The sequence below is a fragment of the Ochotona princeps genome, chromosome 13 (genome assembly GCF_030435755.1).
Source record: "Ochotona princeps isolate mOchPri1 chromosome 13, mOchPri1.hap1, whole genome shotgun sequence".
In the NCBI taxonomy this organism is placed as follows: domain Eukaryota; kingdom Metazoa; phylum Chordata; class Mammalia; order Lagomorpha; family Ochotonidae; genus Ochotona; species Ochotona princeps.
In genome coordinates, this window is record NC_080844.1 from 17,941,033 (window position 1) to 17,961,589 (window position 20,557).

General features: G+C 39.9%; 1 protein-coding gene across 4 annotated transcripts in view; it reads left to right on the forward strand.

The window, feature by feature from the left end:
• The window catches only part of SGMS1 (sphingomyelin synthase 1), a 285,858-nt gene that overhangs the window by 94,479 nt on the left and 170,822 nt on the right, over positions 1 to 20,557 (forward strand). For all 4 annotated transcript variants that reach the window (XM_058671229.1, XM_058671232.1, XM_058671231.1 and 1 more), the window contains exon 3: positions 19,474 to 19,567. The gene's annotated coding sequence lies outside the window, so the exon portion shown is untranslated. The remainder of the gene's footprint in view (positions 1 to 19,473; positions 19,568 to 20,557) is intronic.

Genomic DNA, 20,557 nt, shown 5'->3' on the forward strand with positions numbered 1-20,557 from the left:
CACTCTAAGGCCTTATTCTAATGGTTAACAAATTTTAGCAGCTAAATTTTCCACTTCTGTTTTATTTTTAATTTTGTGGTACAATTCCATAGGCTAATGAATGCATTTGTTAACTGGATAAGATGTGGAAGGGCACTTTAATAATCTTTGTTCTTGGAAGATAGAATTAAAGATAAATTTGTTTTGGCTTGAAAAATTTTCAGATCCAAACATGAAAGTTTAAAATGCTCATAGAAAACTTAAATAATCTATGGAAAATGAATGTGTACTATAAATAAACCACTGATGAATTAAAAAATTTTTTTTTGCCAAAATAAGCTTGTATTTTAATTCAATTTTCCCTCAGACTTTGAAGTACCTATCTATTCATCTTGTTTGTATTTTTTTCTAATTAACTTGTTGGAAGGGCAGCCGTTAGGTCTGTTATGGAAACGTGTTCAATTGCATTGCCTCTGGCCTCTGCTGTCCTCTCCCATTTCCACAGTTTGAAGTGATGTGAAAAGCAGCCGCATAGTTTAGAGTCATTTGTGAGCTGAGTTGCCAGCTTTACTAGACTCATTTTTTCCATCTGAGTATATTGTAATGGAAAACTCTAAGTTTGTCTTACTCTCACTGTTCTGCAAAAAGTCAACACTTGTTCTCCCAACATTATTTAAATGCTAATTTTAGTCTCCTATATGCTCTGGATTGTGGAAGATCAGACATGGATGCTTAATGTCATTTGTTAAAATTGACCAAGAGTGATTGTCATGATACTCTGGTCAAGCAAGTAGATGTGTAGCAAGCAGATCCAGATCTAAGTATTGATGGTAAACCATTGCCCTAAAGTTCAATGTTAAAAGCAAAACCACCTGGGGATTAGAAGAAACCTTTTTCTTTTTACGCTTGACAACCAAAAGTTTGCTTGAAGGACTGCTGAAAAACAAAGTTAGCAAAAATTATGACTTCAGTATATAATATTTAACAGGTACTATATAGTTATTAACCTTCACATTACTGTATATAAAACATTTCTATTTTCCCATAAAGTTTCAAGAATATTTATATTCATTTTTATGTTAAAGATGGAGAGATAGGGATCTTTCATCTACTGGTTCACTCTCCAAATGTCCATATAGCCCGAGCTGGGACAAGCTGACGCTGAAGCTGAAAAGATTGAGATTCAGTGTGAATCTCAACAACTGAAACTCAGCTACCTGAGCCCTCACCTGCTGCCTCCTGGGATGTGCATTACTGGGAAGCTGGACTTGGAAGCACATAGGAGCTAGGCACTCTGATAAGACATGAAAGTGTCTCAAGTGGCATCTTAACCACGATGCCAACACCTGCCTCTCCTTGTTCTGCTTGTTTTCAATGTTGCTTTTTTTTACTCATCCTTAAATTCTCTCAACTTTTTTTGTTATTTGGATAAATATGCATATTTTCTTTTCTGAGCATCATTAGAGTTCTAGTTTTTCTTCTTTACCTAATCTTTTAGATATCACATAATTTGTTCCTAAACAAATATCTAAGAATTAAATGAGTGGCTGCACTTCAAAACAGCGATTTGTAAGTATATGTCTGTGTTACATCTTTTTGAGTTCTTAAAAAACACTTTAGGACAAGAACAATTGATTTCCGGCCATTTTTAGACCATGCTGTGCAAGTCTTTGAAGAATGAAAAGTGGACGTTCCAGGGTGTGGCTATCTTTATTTTTCTTTCCCATGAAAAGGTCTGTGGTTGCTGGAACTTCAAAGCCCCCTTGCAGTTCTTTTCTTGGTGGCAGAGGTGATGGAAAGATTTTAAGAAGGAAAGATGGGGTCTGGCATTGTAGCCTGGTGGGTAAAGCCACCACCTGCAATGGCTGCTAGTTCAAGTCTCTGTTGCTCTACTTCCTATTCAGCTCCCTACTAATGGTCTGATAAAAGCAGGGAAAGACAACTCAAGTGCTTGGACGCCTGTCGCCTGGAGACCTGGAATAAGTCCCTGTCTCTTGATTTTGGCCTGTGCCAGCACTGACTGTGGTAGCCATTTGGCGAGTAAATCAGTGGATGGAAGATCTCTCCCTCCTGCCCTCCCTTCCTCCATTTCTCTGTAATCTGCCTTTTAAATCAAGTCAACAAATCTTTTTTTTCAAGTCAATAAATCTTTATAAAGAAGGAAATACAATTTTTTCTGCTAGAGATTATTGGCAAAGGAGTAGAGTGTGGCGTCTCTTCCCTATGCCAGCATCTTGGTTTTTCTTGTTAAAATCTGTAGGCAGCAAAGAGCCAGAAACTTCCTTGCAAAAACAGTCAAAATGACCGCCAAGGGTTCTAGTGCCATGTTAATAGGACACACCTACATTTTATCATAAAAAGAAAGCTTCAACTCCAGGAATAAAATGATGGATGAGCCACAGTTTGGTTTTAGTCATGTCTTCTGGATGCTCCACTTGGTTCCCTTGAAACAAACACTTTTCTTGCCCAAAATATTTCTCAGAGTGAATGACTGCCAGGGACTAATGTCTTTCTTGCATTTTCAGTGATCTTGGCCCATCTCTCTTCTTGTCACCAAATGAAGCAGTTTGCAGAGACTCTTGGTACACTTTGAGTGTGGCACAGTGATACAGGAAAGTGACTGAGGCACTCATTTCTAATGTAATCAGGTGGCTTTGGAGAGAGTCATGTTGTGGGCAGAACTCTGGAGGATAAAATTACTGCTCCTAGAGAGAATGCTAAGATATGTAAACTGTTACATTTTCAGAAAGAGAAGAGATTACGTTGTTATACTCTTATTTACAAGACAGTAAAGTCTCACACATGAGCTGGTGCTTTTGTCCACTCATCCCAGCCCTCCTGTTCTCTTCCCTTTCTATGGTCCAGCCATGGAGACTTAGTTCCACTTCCTTACAGCATTCATTTCTACTTTCTTTTCTCCTTTATCACACTTGGGTAACTCTAGTTTTTTCTTGAAGTAGTCTTCAAGAAATATATTCAGCATTAAGAGTTTATGATTACCCACATTAGCTTGCCACAAGAGAAAAAAAAAATCAGTGTGCTGTTGTTTAGAAAATCAGAGACTTACCTGATAATAGATCTGTTGGACTTAATCTTTACATATGTAAAGTCATAATTATTACAAATTTACTAGAATTGGAAAATAGAAGATAAAGATTGTGTGATTTTGATCTTTTTCTGAACCAGAACACTGCGGATTTTCAACTCAGTCTTTTCCAAAGGTTTCCAACCCATTGCCTTGGGGAGCTTCTACCTGCAAGAGTCCTGAGCGCTTCAGTCAGAATGAGTCTTGGTTTCTCCCCATTCTACCATCCTCTGTATTCTTCCCTAGATCACATCTGTTGCCAACAAAAAGTATCGCAAATGCACTCAGTTCTCACTAGCTCCTTATTGCCCTCCAGTTCTGATCACTTGACACATTTGCTGTGACTTCTTGTGTGTATTCTTTATGAAGTGCAAATCTGCTGATTGCTCCCCTCCCACAAAATACTCAAACAAGAAACAAGCAGATGTTCAATGCCCACCTTTCCAGGACTCCCCATGGTCTCAAATTAAAGGTCAAATTTCATACCTCAAAATATCACATGAGCTGGTGGTTTTGCCCATTCAGTCCAACCCTTCTGTTTTTCTTCTCCCTTTCTCTGATTCAGCCGTGGAAGCTTAGTCTCAGTTCCTTATAGCATTCATTTCTACTTTCCTTTCTCCTTTTTCATGTTTGCTGATTTCTGTTATTTCTTCAGTTCCCTCTTGAATTTCATTTTGTGAGAGAAAGCCTTAGATAAGCTTTCTTACAGCATATCCACCTCCCTAGTAGTTCTTAGTACTCTACTGGCATATTTCTAGTGGCTGTATAGGAGGCAGTAATTTATTGGGGTAAAGAATGAAAGTAATGGTATTTATGAATATTGTATATGCTGCCAGATATTCTGAGAAGTGGAATATCTAGCACATGTGGGTGACAGATGTCACTGCTAAAGTTCCACCATACCCTTCCAGTGTCTGTCTTTGCTGTTTTTGTGTTATAGACAGCTGTTTTTGGTCTACTGGTCTGTCTGAACTAGAATATGGCATGAAGTCTGTTTACAATTCGAATCTAACAAAAAGAAAAAAAAAGGTAGAACCTTCAAAATGTTGAGGCTCTTGGATTACATGTTGTATAAACTGTACCTTACTTTTCTGTGATTGCAAATCCTCCAATGACAAGACAGGCTTTTTTTTTTTTTAAAGATTTATTCATTTTATTACAGCCAGATATACACAGAGGAGGAGAGACAGAGAGGAAGATCTTCAGTCTGATGATTCACTCCCCAAGTGAGCCACCATGGGCCGGTGCGCACCGATCCGAAGCCAGGAACCTGGAACCTCTTCCGGGTCTCCCACGCGGGTGCAGGGTCCCAATGCATTGGGCCATCCTCAACTGCTTTCCCAGGCCACAAGCAGGGAGCTGGATGGGAAGTGGAGCTGCCGGGACTAGAACCAGCGCCCATATGGGATCCCGGGGCTTTCAAGGCGAGGACTTTAGCCGCTAGGCCATGCCGCCGGGCCCAAGACAGGCTTTCTTGAGGAGAGAGTAATAAATTTTGAAAGAATTGCGAGTTACCCAGTGATAGGTTGTATAATTATATTCAGTGTGCATTGATATAAATAATCATTTTGTAAGCAGTTACTCGTATGTGGAGCTAAAATATAAATTTTACATATGCATAAATATGAATATTAATTGCATAAGCTTATGGATCTGTGAACCATAAAGCATGATTTCTGTTTTTTTTTAACCTAGATTTTGATTGCTTTCTTGTTTTCATTTGACTTTTCTTTCATGTTCCTTCATAGTAAGCAATATTTTTGGACATAGCTGATAAATGCCAACAAAGTGTAGTGTGTTTTAGTTTACTGTCACTGTGTGGCAGTGTCCCATAAAATGACATGGATCACCTGTATCATAAATTGCAGGTGCATGCCCTACAGCTTATGGGAACAAACTTTCTGTGGCCCAGTAATCTGTGTTTTAAAACAAGTGCTTTGCATTTTAAATAAACTCCAGAAATTTGAGAACCAGGGCCCATAGCATATAGTACGTCCATAATACATTTTGAACATGGTCCATAGCAAATGGTTCAGGTACTGACCTTTCAGTCTCACCTGAGCATGAAGACATCATCAGAAGACATACTGCTTGCTAACACTGTACAATAAAAGGTGATGATATTGATTGTGACTAAGGTTTAAAAAAGTCAATGACCTTATTCAAGTACAACACAGAAGATCAACAAGGGGCATTGTTCCTGAAGCTTAAACATACTAACTTTCCGGGAACAACGGCCCTTTGACCACAGTTGACGTGGCTGGAAAGGGACTAGGCAAGGGACCTGTTATTGGCCAAGTAGTGAATGAACAGTTCTGTGGAGAAGCCTCCTACAGGACTCCTGTGCTTCTACCCTACTTAGATGTCATGTGTGCAAGGTGAAGACTTGCCCTAGCTAAAGGAACAGGAACAGTAAAATGACAGGTTCTGAAAGTTGGCATTACCATGTATCAGGCACGCACTGCTAGTGAGTCAGTGCTTTGCTGGTATTGGCTCATGCAAGGAGCATAAAGCAGGGGAAATCCAGGGTGTTGGTGAGAAAGCATTTCATGTAAAACTGTAATCCTGAACTTGGCTCCTGAGGGGGGTTCTAGTAACCCATTTCCTGTTCACACTAAAGCTTGCTTTGATACCCTAAGTCTCCTTTAGGGTTCCCCTAAGTACTTTATGGTGCTTGCAGCTTGCACATCAAAATTCATCACCTCAAAATTAATACTGTTTGCCATAATTTCCTGGATGTTAATTCTGCTTCACTAAATAGAACCAGAGGGGGATGATGTCAGTCCCTTTCCGCTGGTGTTTAGAAATGGATGGAGACATGTGTGGTGGTCATGATGATAATGAGAGGGATGTTATATGCGAGCAATTCATTTAGCAATTCATTTTCTTCAGGAAGGCGTTCAGTGCCCCGTCCTTGGAACAGAACCACACAGTGAAGGATTATTCTTTCCATAATGCTGGTGACAGTCCCACTGATAAACAGTTCAGCTCTTTGGGCGTGTCTAACTTTAGCACACTGCCTTGTGGCAAATAGGCCAGCTATGTAATATACAGTCAATTTGTGTGTCTCACTAGATGCATTGTGAGCTTGCCTATGTGCAGGATTGAAGCCATCTTCCTGCATGACTTCTGTGCTCCAGCAGTGGTGGTAAACTCATCTTGGTTTCTGCTTTCAGTTTTACCCTTCCTGATTGTTAACTATTTACAAGATTTAAGACCAAGGGATAATCCTGACTTGCTACTGTCTCATTTGGGAAACACTCCTAATTCAAAAAAATATCACAATGTTTTACCTCCCTAGTACTGCAGTTGTAAAAAAGACAGAGTAAGGCTAAATAAATTAAATGCTAGAATTGTGAAAGGAGGTGAAGGTCAAGAACTCTGCTAATCTGACCTAGGTGATAGCTCTTAGCAGCAGGAGGGTTTGAGATTTGATGGAGAAAGTTCCAAACTCTCAAACCCATGGACAGAGAAACCTCTCCAGGGACCAGAGAGCTACTATATGGTTTGTGAAGAGATCTCATCTAAGGACCAAACACAGTCAGTAGAAGGTCCTGGGATAAATGTTGATTCAAATCAATCGTTGAGTTGGGGATATAGGAGGTATGAGAGCTGGATGAACCATTAAGAAGAATAGTGAATGAATACACAGAAGGGCTTTAGATCATGAAGAATTTACAGATTACAATAAGCCAGATAGCCTGATCTGTAAGACCTGAGTTACTGGAAATGCATTTAGTAATTTGGCAACAGTACAGGCAACAGGAACAAATTGGGAAAACTTAACCAAAAAATGTCTGCAAGAAATGCAAATACTGAAGTGACTGATAGGTACCTGTGCCTTTGAAGGTCTGAAATGATCAAATAGGAAGCAGTGTATAGGGCCTTTGACTCAATGAGCCTATTTCTAGATAGTTTCTAAGGAAATAATTAGAGAAGTTTAGCTTTGGGGTTGCTTAGTGAGTATGATTTGAACTGAACATCGGAAGCAACCCAGATGGCCTTCGAAAGGGGTTGGATCAGTGTGTTATGATTCATTGAAATTTTGGATGCTGTGTAACTGGCAGTGATATTGAAGAAAGTATTGTCATGAGACAGAATATGTGAAAAATAGGTTGCAATAGCATGTATAAGGTTAACATTTTAATAAGGAAATGAACATGGTGAGGAGATCTGGCAAGGCATTAAGCAAAACGTATACGTAAATTATCTTTTAGTGGTGAAATTCCAGAAAATATTTTTTTCTCTTAGAAAATCGATACTTGCAGTGCTTTCCATTAGAATGTATAATTGTTTTTGTGATGAAACCAAAGCAGTCTTATAAAAATAGAATCTTACGTATTGAAAATGCTTTGTCAACCTTTTGCTCCAAATATTCTTGAAAAATCTAATCCTTTTAGGTAAAAACAAATAAATAATTTTAAATCTGTAAACTGCAAGTAGTGCTAAGAAACTATTAGTCTCTCATACTATTCTATATTAGTGATTATTAGCACAGAGGAAGTGTTTGTGTTTTTTATTTATTTACTTATTTTGTGTATTTGATAGAATTACTCAGAGAGGCAGAGAGAGAGGTCTTGCATCTGCAGATTCATTCCCCCAAATGGTCTTAATGGCAGTGCTGGGCTAGCCTGAAGCCAGGAGCCGGGAGCTTCTTCCAGGTCTTTGGGGTGGGTAGCAGTGGCCCGCACATGTAGACCATTTTCTGCTGCTCCTCCCTGGCTATTAGCAATGAACTAGAATGGAAGAGAGGTAGAGGGCTGACACCAGTGCCCATATGAGACACCAGTATCGCAGGCAGCTGCTTAACCCACTATGTTATAATATGGACCTGAAGTGAGTATTTTGATTACAAGGAGTCAGTGTAGGTAGGAGAAGAATTTGGGTCAGTTACAGGATGGGAAGAAAGAAGTGATATTAATATACTCAAGAGATGTGAAAAAAACCCCAAGTCTAACATGATAGTACTAACTAAATTTGCCTGCTTTGAAACTGCATGAAAAGTCCCTACTAAAACATACACTTGGGCCTGGCACAATAGCCTAGCGGCTAAAATCCTAGCCTTGCATGCACCAGGATCCCATAGGGACTCCAGTTCTAATCACAGCAGACCCACTTCTTATCCAGCTCCCTGCTTGTGGCCTGGGAAAGCACTAGAGAGCTACCCAAAGGCCTTGGGACCGTGCACCTGTGTGGGAGACCTGGAAGAGGCTCTGGGCTTCTGGCTTTGGAGTGGCGCAGCTCTTGCTGTTGTGACTGCTTGAGGAGTGAATCATTGGACAGATGATCTTTCTCTCTGTCTCTCCTCCTCTCTGCATATCTGACTTTCCAATAAAAATAAATAAATCTTTAAAAATGCACTCATGTCTCTGTGGCTGGGGAACAGCTTCCAAACCTAGGTCTTGTCCCCAGAGTGAACAGATCAGAGGTGTGAGAGTGTTCAGATACTAGTGTTTGCTTTGAGAAGAGTTAGATTTCCAACCTAGGACTAAGGCCACAGGCCACAGAGCTTTATCACCAGTAAGCCTGTGAGGGATTTAGATCTTTTTTTAAATGAAAGTACTTAGAGCAGCAGGTCTTAGAATAGGACCTTCATATGAGATGGCTCTATGGGTAAAACCAAAAAAGGGGTGATTGGGACAAAAAGATTTGTGCAATAATGTAGCTCAGCATGTCCTGCTGATGCTGTGTCCTCTTCTCTGGAAGTTTTGACACTCTTAACAAGAAAAAATAATATCTGGAAACCCACCACTTAAAGATAATACATTTCCACAGGATGTGTGAGGGCACCCAAAGACTTGCCTTGAAAAATGTATTTTGAATTTAGGTTGATCCCTGAATTTCTCAATTTAGTTAGATGAGAAAAACATTGTTCATATGAGGACTCTTGAGTTGAAGATTGATACTTTACTTGGTATATATTCGGTAGCTTTTTATTGGGAATTTAAAGCCAGCAGCTTCTGATGCAGTCCAGGGTGAGTGATGGAACTGAGAGATCTTCAATGCCACAGATAAACCTATTGGAAGCCTAGTGAACAGGGCCCGAGTTTGCACAGGTAGTCATTTGTGTGGTTGATGAATAACCTATGAGACTGGTTATGGTCTAGGATGTTGCTTTTTTGGTAGCACCTGTCAGTTGTATGAGATATGGGGCTGAGGCAGCTGCATTCACTAGTAAGTACATTGGCTGGTGCAGGTGATAGACTGAACATAACTCTGCAGTGGCTGGCGCTCACAAGATTTAAGTCTGAGGTTACATCAGGCAAGGTTTCTTGGGGGACTCCCCAGTTAGACTGATGGACTCAGACCCTAGCCTCAAGGAAAATCACAGGGTGCGTGATTTGACCATGGAGTGCAGGTATTGGGACTGGCTGCCTCAGTTGCTGATGCCTGTGCAGCGGATAGCATGCCGAGATACACATGGAAGCCTTGACTGCTGGCTCATCTAGGTCAGCAGAGGACACTGACTGCCCCTTCAGAGGACGGAGAACAGAATAGGTTGAATAACTCTCCTTTCCAATAACTCTTATAGTTGCACTGAGGTGGATTTTGTCAGCTAATTGACCCTGGGAAGATTTTCTCAGCTCTGGAGCAATGAAGCCAACAACCTCTCAAAACTATCAAAACCACTCAAGTAATTCTTGGAACACTATTTCTCACATCGGGGTCTCTAAGATGTCATCAAATGACCATCTCCCATCCCTTGATGCTGATGTAGTTTGACTGCAAGGAATGGCCCTCTTCTTCCTTGTGGACATAGGAGGAAAAAAAAGGAAATATTTGTCTCATTCACCTTCCTCCATGCCTGAACCTCCCTACCCTAATCAAGAGGTCCACATGGGTATGTGTCCCTCTCAACTATGTAAACTATGTAAAAGGGAAATAAAATTTTAAAAATTAAAAAACAAAGTCAAAGTGCAGTACTTTCCCAGATAAAGAATAACTTGTTACTACACAGAAAAGTAAAAGTTGAGCAAGGAGATTAGGACTTTGTATGACCTGTCTGTTTCTTTTAAAATATGAAGGGGCTCCATGAACACACTGTGGGATTTCTGCTCCCTGCTGGTTAGGTGTATGACAATGGATTCTTCAAGGACAGCCAATTTGAGATCTATCTGTAGGTGATGCAACTAGCATAGGAATAGTGCCTGGTTCTCACATATCCAAATCATTTTCCTAAAAGATTCTGTTGTGACCAACCTCTGTAACATCTTGCACAGTTGTTTTCAATCACCTTGTTAAATTCTTTTAAACTTGAACTAAGGCAAGTGTTTATTTCTGCATTTTCTAGTGTGTCTTAGCTGAGGTCCATTTAATACTGTGTCTATAATTTTTAGTAAAATCCTAAAAACCTGTCAGTTGGCTGCTTTATCAAAATGTGTTGCTCAAAATATTGGTAAAAATCTATTTTGGACTGCTGAAGGGGGAAAACCCTTTTATGTTTTTCATCTGATCAGAATTTTGTGGTTTGTCCCATTTCCCCTTCTGTCCTTTCAGAAATTTAAAAATAATGTTAATGTCCAGTCATACCAAGACTGTTTTCTTATGATTGGAAAGATAACCTCTGTCTTTATTTCTTGGATTTTTGTTATTGTCTCAGTGCACATATGTCCTCTTTTGTATGTTGTTCCAAATCTTGCTTGGAAATGAAAATTATTAAGTGAATTTAATGAAAGGAACTACTTGTGATAGTATCATAATATTAGGTCAGCCATTTGTTTGTTTGAGTCTTTAAGATGTTTGCATAACAGATCACATGTGGTTTGATTTGTTAGAAGATAGCCTTGGGGTTTGAAGGAAATGCTAACCCCCCCTAAAAAAAAATCAGCTAGAACTTAGCTAAATACTTGATTTGTTTATGATAGTGTGGTTGATGATTATGTTAGAAGCTACATTAGGACAATGTACAATTTTTTTTTGTTGTTGATGAAAACCCAGGAGCATATTGACTATTTAGGAAAAGTTATTGTATAGATGGACTGTCATGCATTGTTGCTTTAAAATAAAGAGGATTGCTCAATGAAGTTACAAAGGAGGTTGTGGAAAGAAAGGTCCTTTCTCATAGCATGGGACTGAAATGTGAGCAGGGTAAGCTGTTCCTTCCTTTGCACCCTCCCACTCTTGGTTCTACTTTGTGGAAGGCAGGCGATAATTGTATGGTATTCTAATTATTTGTTTATGGTCTGTCTCTGTTAAACTGTAGTTGGCCCAGCTTTGTTCTTTGTGTCTGTTGTGTAAAACACAGTGCTGGTGGTGAGCTTTCATGTGTGGAATTTATGTTTTTGAAACAGTGGATTAGAAGGCACTTTTACATCCATTGGTATTTCAATGTTTTGGAAAATAAATAAATGAAAGGATTTGGGAAACATTTTCAACCCAAGAGTGTCATATATGCTCATTCAAAAAAAAAAAAAAAAACAATCTAAATTCACAGAATTTATCCTTGTGATCCATGCTGCTTGAGAGTGTTTAATTCATACTATGCTTTTATGCTGAGGTTTCCCTCAGTGAGCTGAGTAATCCTTCCTAAGAGCACCCTTCATACCTTTTCTCCTCTCCCTTTTTGTACCATGATGAGATGTGAGCATTGTCCCTTGTTGACCAAAGGTTTCAGTACAAGGATACTTTCTGGAAATGGAACTAGGAGATAAGTTTGTTTGGTGTTAAAAAAATTTTAGAAGAGTCTTTCAAAAGCTCATGAATGTGGTATAGTATGTTAAGCTGCTGCCTGCAATGCCAGCAACCCATATGGATGCCTAAAGTAGCAAAAAATGGCCAAGTGCCTAAGCCTTTACCACCTGTGTTGGAGACTTGGGAGTTTCAGACTCCTGGCTTTGGCCTAGCCTTGTCCCATGTGCTCGTTTGGGGAATGAATCAGTGAATGCAAAAACATACTCTCTCTCTGCTACCTTTGCTTCAGATAAATAAATATATATATTTTAAAAGGTTAACGGGAATGCTTATTATGAAAAATCTATGGATTTAATTTTTTTGCACCATAACAAATTTGTCATTGATTTATTTAAAATATCTTTATTTATTTATTTGAAAATGTAACACAGAGAGAAAGAGAGAGATAAATTTCCCATCTGTTGGTTTACCCTCTAACGACTGCAGCATCCCTGGTTGGGTTGGGCTGAAACCAAGAATCAGGAGCTTTTCCAAGATCTCCCACTTGGATACAGTGAACTAAGCATTTGGGCCATCCTCTACTGTTTTCCCAGGCTTATTAACAGGTATCTGTGTTGGAAATAGAGCAGCCAGTACTCAAACTGATGCCTATTTGGGCCACTGGCATCACAGTGGTGGCTAAGTCCACTATGTCATAATGGCAGCCCTATAAACTTATCTTTTAATGTGCCTTCCCCATGAATTTTTGAAGTACTCTCATGTATCTGGCTATGTATTATGTTAAGGACACATTGGTGACCAAAGCAAGGATAGCATTTGTTTTCTGGAACTATTAACAATAGGCTAAAGTTACAGATTTTACACAGTGAACTTGCTTGCTTCCTACCATAAATTGAGTCTACTCTTTAGGGCATCAGAACTAAACTGAATAATGGTTGTCACCTTGGTGAATGACCTGTCATGATCTCTTAGTGATTTATGCATGACATATGCAGAAACACAGTACACATCATTGAGAAGTAGGGATTGATTACACTGACTGCTGGTCAAGAAAGTTCTGATTGAAGCCAAGGAAATAGGTTGGGGAATGGCTGTGTTTGCAGTGGTGATTATGTCCTTCATTGCGTCACTGGTGTGTGAGCCTTTTAGTTTTAAGCAACACTTCTGATGCTTATTGGTAGTCTGACCTGAACCCTATTACAGAGGCCCCTGAGAGGCTAAGGATCCTCATCTGTGAACTCAGGATCATCTGATGGACCTTTGAGTAGTTTTGGAGATTGAATGATGTCTGCGAAATTCCCATTAGAGGATCAAGGACAGAGTAGGCCATTGATACACAGCAACTGTTCTTGTCTCTTTAAGAAGATGACTTTGTTATTCTCTAGTATTTTGAAATAGACTTGTCTTATATTTTGAGTTGTAATAGTTCCTGTTTATTGATAATGAATCCATAGTATGGATTACATCCTTTTTGGTTGAGAGGTGGATGCCATCTATTTGGTGCTTTTCCATATGACTTAGAACTGAGTCTTGAAATAAAATACCAACAGCAATTATTATTCCTTATTTGTTTACATATTTATAACTTGGTTCCAAAGAACTAAATTATTCAAGTCAACTGTCTTATGTAATCTGTATAGTAAGGACATGAGAACACAGAGATAGGTCGTGTATTTTGTTCAAGGCTGCTGAATGGTTACTGGAGGACCTGCAGTTGAAACACAGGTGTGTGTGACTTCCTAGCCCAGATTCTTGGCCTTCCTCCTTGCCTTCATGAGGTGGTAAGTGACTGAAATGGCAGCTTCTCAAAGTGACAGGCCTAAGTGTTTTCTGGGTGATTTCATTCTGGGTTGCTACTATGTGTGCAAACCCATCATTTTGCAATTAAAGGGCTTGTGTGCTTTCTAGTTAAGTGTCCAGTAGCACGTCTCACCCATGAGCATGGCACTTTATGTTCTGGCTGAGCTGGCCCTATCACAGTCTGTCCTTGCTCCAGTTCTTGGTGAATAGCTTTGGGGAAAGGTAGTTATGAGCTTAAGGTTCTGAAACTAGGCAGTTTGGAGTTGAATTCCAGCCCTGCCAGTTATAAGCTGCATAGACCAGGATATGTTACATTTTTTTTCTCTGTGCCGCAATTTCTCCTCTGTAAATTGGGAATGATAAATAATACTTTAAAGGATATTTGAGGATTAATAGTATGTATATAGATATTACTATATATATTTACACATTATATACATATGTCTGTCACTGTCTTTCAAATAAAGAGGTAAATCTTTCAAATTTTATTTGTTTGTAATTGACACAAGGGAGGATATATGTTTATTCATCCCTCAAATGCCTGCAGCAGTTGGGACTAGCCAGGCTGAAGCCAGGAACTCAATCCAGGGCTCCCACGTAGGACTCAGGAACACAGTTACTTAACAGGGATCCATCATTTGCTTCCTCCTAGGATATACATTAACAGCTGTGTGGAATTTGGAGTTGTAACTGGAATTCAGACACTCTGATGTGACACTGGTGTCCCAAGTTGCATCTTAAGTGACACCCAACACCCATTCTGCAAAGTGGCTGCAAGTGTTTCATTAGGGGTGGGGCATGAAGGAGAGGGGCAGGGAACAGATCATGAGAATCTTGTTCTATGAAACCCAGAGATCTGGCAGACTTCCTGGGAACTGGGAACCTATAGGAGAACTTGAACTTAGGGTACTGAACACATGCTGGCTGTGGACACAGAATTCAACAGATCTATGCGAGACACTAAGACCTGAGAGATGACCACTGGAGGAGGCTATGGATGGGGGCATGCCTTGATGCAGGCAGAAGGACAAGTGGTTGTGGATTTAAGTCAAGTTCCTGGGTAAACCAGAGAGAGAGATAACCTGCTATGCCTCGATTCCCCTTGAGGCAATAAATTGGACAGATGGGCTGCAACATGCATTTTCTTCTCTCCTTTCCCTCTTATTTTTCTTTCTTTATTTGCAACGTGGACTTCTAATAGGGAGAAAAATCTGTTCATGAAGTAGTAAGAAGCTGTTCCCATTTTCCCTGGCACACTGAGACATTGTATGTAGGTATCCACACGTGAGGGGCACAAATCTACTGGTTATGCAAGGAAAGGACTAGCCTCCATTTTTGTATGATTGTAAAATCTTATATTTTTCACAGTATTTGATGAAAATGCTATTTTTTTTTGCCAGTTTTCTTTTGATTAGGTTGGTATGTGGGCTTGTAGGCTTCCTTTCTAGTTTGCTTTCTGATTTTTTAAATTTATTTTTTATTTGAAAGCCAGATATACAGAGAGGAGGAGAGACAGAGAAGAATGTTCCGTCTGATGATTCACTGCTCAAACAGCCACAATAGTTGGAGCTGTGCTGATCCAAAGCCAGGAGCCAGGAGTCTCTTCTGGATCTCCCACGTGGGTGCAGGATCCCAAGGCTTTGGGCCATTCTCAACTGCTTTCCCAGGGTGCCAGCAGGGAGCTGAATGGGAAGTGGAGCTGCCGGGATTAGAACTGGTGCCCGTATAGGATCCTGGCATGTGCAAGGGGAGAACTTCAACTGCTAGGCTACTGCGCCAGTTCCTCTGATTTTTTTTTTTCAAACAGTGCTTCCAAGTAGGTTTAGAAATATACCAGAGATTTAGACGAAATGGAGTCTTCTCTTGCCAAGTACATGCACATAAACAGGAAAAATGAAAGACAGCAACTTCTCTTCTGCTATAGACTGTAGTGCTTTGCTTTGCCTTTTTGAATAGGAATTGGGGAAAGTCCTGCATGTGTGTCAGAATGGCGACTGGCCAGAGAGCTGAAGTGTCAGCTTTCTGGACAAGATGAAGGCACCTTCCTCGCATCCTGTTAGGAATCTCCTCACTGCTGGAGAGTATTTCCATTGCCACAGCAAAAGTGATCATGCACATTCCTAAGAAACAGATCATTAGAAAGTGAGTTTCATGGATGCATTTAAATAAAGAGCCTTCATTATATGCTGAGAGTGTTTGGCTCTTAACCCTTCCAAATAGAACCTTCATGTGAAAGGCATGCAAAGCAAAAGGTGATTGGTGCTGGTTCTGCCTTCCTAATAAACAGCTAGAAAATGGGGCAGCCATTTGGGAGACAGTTGGCAGCCGGGACTGCAATACTGGAGAGAAGAGGATCCCATGAGGGGATGCTCGAGCTTACCCTAGTTCTCTGCTGAGGTACAAGGAGCTGAGTCCCAGCAGATCTTTGTGTTCTTGTGGCAGAGAGAAGACGAGCATTGGTGTTCAGAGCTGCTCAAGAGGCTGGCATTTGTACAGCAGAGCACTGGAGAAGAGGCATGGTGAGCTTAGCAGAAAGCAGCTGCTGCCAGACCAAGAAGAGGAGGCAGTACAGAGATAGAAATCAGCATGACTGAGAGAGAAAGAGATTGGGTTCTGCCAGCTCAGGTGGAGCGCCTTGCTGAGTAACACCTTAGCTGTGCTGAGAGACACCAGGAGGGAGGACTGACCTTAGAGGGTGGCCATATGGTAGGGCAACTTGTACCAGATTTAGCCTGTTGCACCACAGTACCGATTAAGAGGATATACCAGATTTTAGTTACCAGCAGATCCAAACCAAACACTCTAATTGTCTGGAAAGAGACAGGTCCAAGATGAACACGGAATATGTATTTTTTCAATGTCAGAAAGTTAAGGAGATAAAGACAAGAAAAAGAAAAGATGGAGTGTGCCATACGATATAGGATAAATTATAAATCACTGAATTTCACATATTGCACTGCTTATAAGTAGATAATTGAGTGCATAAACAATGTAGGATGCTGAGTAATGCATGGAAATGAGGAGGGAATCTTGGAGTTTTGAAGATTTATTTATTTTATTACAGTGAGATATACAGAGAGGAGGAGAGACAGAGAGGAAGATCTTCCGTCCAATGATTCACTCCCCAAGTGAGCCACAACAGCCGGTGAGCCAATCCGATGCCTGGAACCAGGAACCTCTTCCGGGTCTCCAACACGGGTGCAGGGTCCGAATGCATTGGGCCGTCCTCGACTGCCTTCCCAGGCCACAAGCAGGGAGCTGGGTGGGAAGTGGAGCTGCCAGGACTAGAACCGGCGCCCATATGGGATCCCTGGGCTTTCAAGGCGAGGACTTTAGCCGCTAGGCCACGCCGTCGGGCCCGGGAATCTTGGAGTTTTAACAGGATGTTGTAGCCATCACAGTATAAAGTCAGGTGAGCATCACCAATGGATGATAAATCTTGTGGGTAGTTTTGGTGACAGAGAAGGGATTTGTATGGCCTTAAAGGATCTAACATATTACTTACTAGTTATAAGGGATAGAAGAATACTTTATTGGGGGAAACTGAGCAACACATTAGTTGTTGATTAATGAGTGCATCAGAAGTCCTGGGTAGAGACCTCACGTGCCTGAGATGTGACCGCTGGTGAAGAAAGTAATGCTGTGGTTTTTTGGCTGAATGTGCTATCCAAGCTGAATCACCAGGAGTCACCTTAGGAAACGTCACAAAAGTCAAAAAGGGAGATTTTCTATTAATATAAAAAGGGGTAGAGGCTGTCTTCTAATGTGTCAGTGTCATCAAAGACAGAGGAAGTGAAAGAGAAAAGGCAGCTAAATGCTTTTTAGAATATTTCTTTCTTAGAATCTGATGGAGTAGGGGAGAAATGCCTTAAGAGCATATTGGATTGATTGAATATGACAGTACTTTAAAGGATGGTAGTATGTCATTGTAATTATGAAGGTTGATGACTCCATTTTGGTTGTGTAAGAGAATATTCTAATCTTGGTAAATAAATTCTTCCAAATTTAGAGAGAAGGAGCCGTGATGTATGACACTTACCTCCACATGGCTAACAAAACAAAATAAAATGTTAAATTAATGTGTATGGAGAGAGTCAGTGAATGATTAAGTTAAATGTTGATAGGTCGATCTAGGTAAAGAGTATGTGGGCTTTTTTTGTATTGTTATTCTGCAACTGGTCTGTAAACTTAAAGCTATTTCCAAATTAACAGGAGGACTTTGGAAGAAGGGACAGTAGAACTTGGCTCTTATTTCTTCTTAAGTGCTTGGTGTTGGGGAGTGTGGTAATGGAGGAGCTAGCTGCCTTTCCCTTTAGGAATTTTGTTGTTTAAAAATTACACTTTTTGGGGCAGCGCTGTGGTGAAGCACGCTAATGCTCTGCCCTGTTGCTGCAGGCATCCCATAAGGCTGCTGGTTTATGTCCTGGCTGCTTAACTTCCAATCCAAGTCTCTGCTGATGGCCTAGCAAAATGGTACCAAGGATGGCTCAGGTCCCATGGGACATCTAAAAGAAGCTCCTGGCTCCTCACTTTGGATCAGCTCAGCTGTGACCGTTGCAGCCATTTGGGGAGTGAACCAGCAGATGGAAGACCTTTTCTATCTCTCTTTCTCTTTATAAATTCTACCTGTGAAATAAAAATAAATAAATCTTTTTTTTATTTAACATATTTTATTATTATACCTCAAATACCAAAAATGATAGAAGCAACATACAAAGTAAAATTATAAAGCAGCTTAACGCATAAATAAAGATAGAAAGATTCTTGACAAAATGTTGTTAAGTCTTGCCTGGCAAAACTTAAAATGATAATACATCAAGACAATATATTTTATATCCCTTAAATGGAAGGTTAGTTCATCTTCTAATACCTATCTAATCAACAAAAATATTATCATAACAAATTGGCAAACAAAAACCATGACCATCATCATCAAAGCAAGGGCCTTTCATACAATTTGAACACATCATTTTTAAAAAAGAAAATACTCCTATTAACGGAACATAATATGATTAAACCATCAAAGAAAATTACTTTTTTTTTTTTACTATTTTGTTTTCGGATTGACATCATTTCATAACAGCCACATCGATCACAGCAACAATAACAACAACAACAACTGTCTGTTTGCTCTTTTGGCTGTATCTCATATGTTTTGATGCGGTTTGCTTGCTTCCAAATAATCTCTTTTCTCTAATAGAATTCATCAAGTGCCCATGAAGTATACGATGGCATCATAGTTCCTAAGAGACTTCTGTGTTTCCTTTTAGTTATGCATGTGTTGCTTACTCAGTGGCACATTATTTTATCAGGGTGCTACAATTCGTTGTTGATGTTGTTGTTGTTGTTAAAAATAAATAAATCTTTAAAAATAAATAAAATAACACTTTGTCTAGTCTTCAGATCTTAAGACTTGCGGGATAGCATTGTGACAGAGCGGGTTAAGTTGCCACTTCTGATGCTGGCATCCTGTATCCAAGTGCCAGTTCAAGTTTTGGCCACACTGCTTCTGATACAGCTCCCTGCCAATGTGTCTAGAAGAGAAGTGGATGATCGTCCATGTACTTGGACCCCTGCCACCCGACATGGGAGACCAGGATGGCGTGTCTGGGCTTCTGGCTTTGATCTGGTCCATTGAGGCCATCACTAGGGAATCAGACCAGTGGATGTCTGTGTGTGTATAACTCTGCCTTTCAAATAAATCTCTTTTATAAAAATCTTAAGACTCCAATAAGAAAATGCACATGAAAACTTTTTATAAATGATTATTTCTTTTGGAAACATTAAGTTGCCATTAATACTTTTGGATAAAGATGAAAAATATCTTACAATAAGATGGAACTTTTCCTTAGTTTGAGTGATCCTTTTCCTTCTTAGAGACCAAGTTTAACTTGATTAAAGTAGAGAGTTTGTTTCCCAGTGAATATTTTGGTTCCTTCTGGTTATCTCCTTCTCATTCCCTGCCTTTGTTATTCCAGGCAACACATCAGACACCTAAGTAGTTGTGCATTTCGCGAATTTCAAGAAAAGTGAAATTATAATACAGCAGAACCTATATAAAAGAAGGTACAGGTGAGTCTCATTCTCAAAGAACTTCTGGATCTTAAGTTTCTTGTGTATGTTCTTGCTTTGTTCTGGGATTATGAGGCTCTGATGGAGTAGATGGAACTTTTAGACCTGCAGGGTGCCCAGGGCAAAATCAGCTGCCAAAAGGCTGATGTGGTATGAGGAAAGAGAATGGCAGAGGTCAGTTGCCTTTAAACGCCCTTGTAAGAGGCAAGCAGCTTTGCCAGTGTGGTTTAGAAATGAGGGCTGCTGGCTTTTAAGTCACATGAAACTGTAGGAAAGGCTCCACGAAGACCTTGGAGTACCATTTGGGACAAGACCTTTTCTTTAAATCTGAAATTGCTTTTGATTGAGGCTTTTGTCTTGGAAGATTACAGTTACCAGGTTAGCCGTCTCTGGAGCTGAACAGTGTAGGCCAGTGCCAGTCTGCAATGACGTGGAACGTAAACGCCAGCTGAACTAAACTGTGCTTCCAGTGATGTTTGATTTCCATTCCAGCACACGGGTACTGCGTGTGCATAGAATATTGCTTGTTTTTGTTTTTAAGGTTGTAAGCTTGATAAGAATGAAATAGTACATGTAGTATTTTAAAACTTATCTTTTGTGTGTGAATATACTGTAAGATTTATTTTTTGCATGCAATGGTAATAAATTACTTTTTATTATAAGTAAAATTTCTTGAAAAATCTGTCATGGTTTATCTGTTGTTTCACTACCCTCTAGTGTTTGGGATTTTGTTGCCAGATACCATTGTTTTCTTAATTTGCTCTTCTTTAGTAGTAACATTAAACATCTTACTTTATAGTGATTTTTGAGAAGCAGAGTGTATGATTTTAATGTAGACAGATTTTTTAGTCTATTTAAAAGGCTAATGCATTTTGTTTCTATTTTGTTTTTTAAAACTAGTCCTGCAATTTCTTTTTCAGTTTGTGTGTGATCCATTTTTGTTGCTAATATTCCTTCTTTTGGGGGGGCATTGAAGATGTTGTATTCTCA